Source organism: Thermobia domestica, chromosome 14, assembly GCF_964235325.1.
Source record: "Thermobia domestica chromosome 14, izTheDome1.hap1.1, whole genome shotgun sequence".
In the NCBI taxonomy this organism is placed as follows: Eukaryota; Metazoa; Arthropoda; class Insecta; order Zygentoma; family Lepismatidae; genus Thermobia; species Thermobia domestica.
Genome location: NC_137467.1, coordinates 25555967 through 25559568, shown reverse-complemented (window position 1 = coordinate 25559568; position 3602 = coordinate 25555967).

Genomic DNA, 3602 nt, shown 5'->3' with positions numbered 1-3602 from the left:
GCTTTTCTGTCCTTAAAAGAGTGAAAACTTTTGTAAGTAATACAATGGGAGAACAGTTAACAGTACTTGCCATCATAGACTAGAATACAAGTTTTCGAAAGAAAAGGAAATGTTTGGAAAGATTCCTAACTTCAATGGTAAACTTATAGACAAATTTGCCACAGGGAAGAAACACTGTAGGGAATTAACGTGAAACATAATCCAATCCAATCCAATTTAAGTCAGTTTCCACTCTCACACGCAGATGAGGGGGGTGGAAGGGTGTCTAGCTTCAGCTACTTTACCCAGAGTTAAATAAAAATATGTATATTGTGTGTTGGACAATTAGAAATAACGGCATCTTATATGTAGTGGCTTAAACTGTGGGTCTGAATGTATATTGATGGTGAATGTGTGTGCTTCATTTGTTTTGTTTAAAATCCGTGGAGTTTGCCAGTCCGAAGCTCCGGCATTGAGTTCAAAAACAGGCGTGTGTTCTGTTTGTGGTTATGATTGATGGTTTATGTGGGGTGACGAGTTCTTCTTTGGTTTGTGGATGATTGTGGATGATTGTGGATGAATAATATATATGTCGCCATGCGTAGATGTTAAGATTTTGATTTCTTCATTGAGAATCTGCTTGGAAGCACGGTGAATGGCCTTCATCAATGTTGGTCGCTGTTCTGGAGCAGTGGTCATCGTTAAGATAGAAGCCACCCAGGTCATAATCTTGTGTGTGGCAGTTTGAATTGCTTTCTGAAGAATGGTGGCGATTGGTTGAGTGTCAAGAGCAGGCTCTTTTCTGATTGGCTGGTTTGTATCCTCTTGTTGTGTTGCTATTGGAGACTCCACCAACTAGAACTGATCCTGATAAGAGCCGGTGTCACTATGGGTTAATGGTGGTTTGGCAGTTATGATGTTAGGAAACCGTTTGTAGGCTGTTTGAGTGGGTCCTCTTGGGCCGCTGATATGGCCGGTTCTATGGTCAATAGTCTTGCACGTCGCACGAAACTTTGGATGGATGAGCCTGTCACACTGATAATCGTGACTCTCACCACACCTGTAGCAAATCTTCTGATTGACACAAAAATGAGTTGGATGATCATACTGATAACAACTATAACACGGTTGTGGTCTTGCTGTGCCCTTGGATGCTTCTGAAATAACTGGATTCCACTCTTGATGAGATGATTGATCTCCACAGGATTTGTAGGAAAAAAGACAAACCAGAGGGGGTGGAAAGTCTGTATTTGCTGTGAGGGTGGTTCAACACTCCTCCTTTCGAAGGAATCTGCTTTGGCACGTCTCACTCATATGTCTCTCTCAGTACGGAGATGACTGCATAAGATAAAATTTATACCTTGTGTTTTAGATACGTAATGTAAAACATAAGGTATATGTTTTATTTTTTTGCAGTCATCTCCGTATAAGTATTAGGAGCTGCTAGTGGAAACCAATTTATGTATATCAAACGATGGATTTTTCTAAACCAAACGAATTGGTTAGGGCAAGTGTAAAGTTTCGTGCATAATTTGTGTGAAAATCAAGGGAAAAGGATACTTTGTTTATATACATATCTAAACATTGTTATTACACAATCATCTTACCATCTATTAAGACAATATTGAAAATAAAGTTCAGTAGGATTAAGATTTTTATTATGTCACTAGAAAGACACAGAATGTTTACTGAGAAATAGTCCAAAATTCTGATGGGTTTAAATTTTAATTTTTGGTTACTGTTGTGAAAAGATTATATGATTATTTCGTTTTTTATTAATGCCTCATCTTGTTAATGTTGCCTCATCTGTCAGAAGAATGGCTGGAAGAAGGTTTCATTCGTCTTTATAACCAATGACAGAACTGAAGAGGCAAGAGACGATCTTCCTCAATTATGTGCTTTACTTTTGCAGGCAAGGGCGCCGATACTGGGGGGCCAGGCCCCCCAAAGCTCATGTGGGTCCCCCCTATTGTATTTATGAATATAATATATTTGGCATTTGAATGCAGTTTGTCTTAAAATCCTCATATATATATATATATATATATACCTTCTGCATCTGAATGCCCCCACCCTTAAATTTACAGACAAATCGGCGCCCTTGTTTCCAGGTGAAATGGATAATAACCAAAGATGTTATAAAATAGAGGATCTGCCATACGTCACAGGTTCGCCACACCTACTCTGTCCACTCCGCACCACTAAGATCGCAATGTTTCGAGCCAACAATCATGCTGGAAACGAGAGTAGCCAATCAGACGTGCCGGCTCAGACGATGCTTGGTTTTTGGGGGCTTCATTGAGTTCATTGAGTTCTTGCTCTTAACCGTCGCATACTTAATTGACGGCTTCTTTTGGAACCTTCCAGTATAACATTGTTATAATTAAGGCCCGGATTTATGTGTAAATCCTCTTTTTTTTTTCACACACAAGCCCAAAACAAAGTTTATTATCCCAAGAGTCTGCAAGTGTAAATTACAAATTTTGTTTCACATAAAAATACATATTTTCTGAAAGAAAATATTTTGGACATTTTTGTAATAAATACGTATTTTTAATAATTTCCCATTATTTTATTCTAAATTTCACAACGAATTGTTCTTCTTTTCTCAAAAGAAATTAACATCGGGAAAAGAATAGATTTAATAATGACATGCTAGCTACATATGATAAACAACCCCGAGCTCCAAAATTTTCTTACTAAATATACGAACTTAAATCTTGCAGACGAACTACGAGAAACTATCTGTCCAAGTGCTATGAAGAAACCTTAACATATGTGAAATGGAAACATTTTGGGTGAGCATTGATGCAACTGGTAATTCTGTTAGTGTTAGAAAAGTGGGGATGAAATAACTACCAAACAACATTTCTTGCTAGACTCTAAAGAATTTTCAGTTACGAATCACGTGACAGTTGTCAGGCCGTTCAATGAATCTTTGCACATTTTGTGGCCGAATGATGTGAAATATGAAAATATTTTGCTTTTTCTGATTGATGGTGCTCCTTTGCTCCTTATATGAGCAAAGTTGGTGAAGCTCTCTTTGTATGCTGCCCTTATATGATTTATGTGACGTGTATCGTACACGCCCTATATCGATTGTGTGAAAAAATCCTAACTCTTTGTCCTAAAGTAGACAAGTTAGTGTCATTCTTAGAGCAAAAGATAAATGCAATCAAACTTTTGGTTGCGCGACTTTACGGACACTCTGTAATACGTCTATAGTATATCCAAGGGATTAAGGAGCTGCCAGGAAAGTGGTAGGATATCGAATAAAATAGTGTAGATATTTGTGGTTTCATAATGATATTTTCAAATTCCAATGAATTTACTCTCAATTTTAACTTTTGAATCCCAAATTAATCCCAATTAATCCCAAATCTCAATCCCAATCCTAAAGGCTCAATACTTTTTAGACAACCTGAGAGAAAAAAAAAATATATTAAATTTCAGGAAACAAGAAATAAAGATATTTGTTAACCTTACTGTCAAAATAACTGACATCAGTCACAACTGTTTGTTGTATATGTAATTACTTTTACCTATATCGCCATTTTTTTATGGTATCATTTCTCTCTTTACTTACAGGAGTTCGAACTGAAGACCATGCGCACTAATTCTGC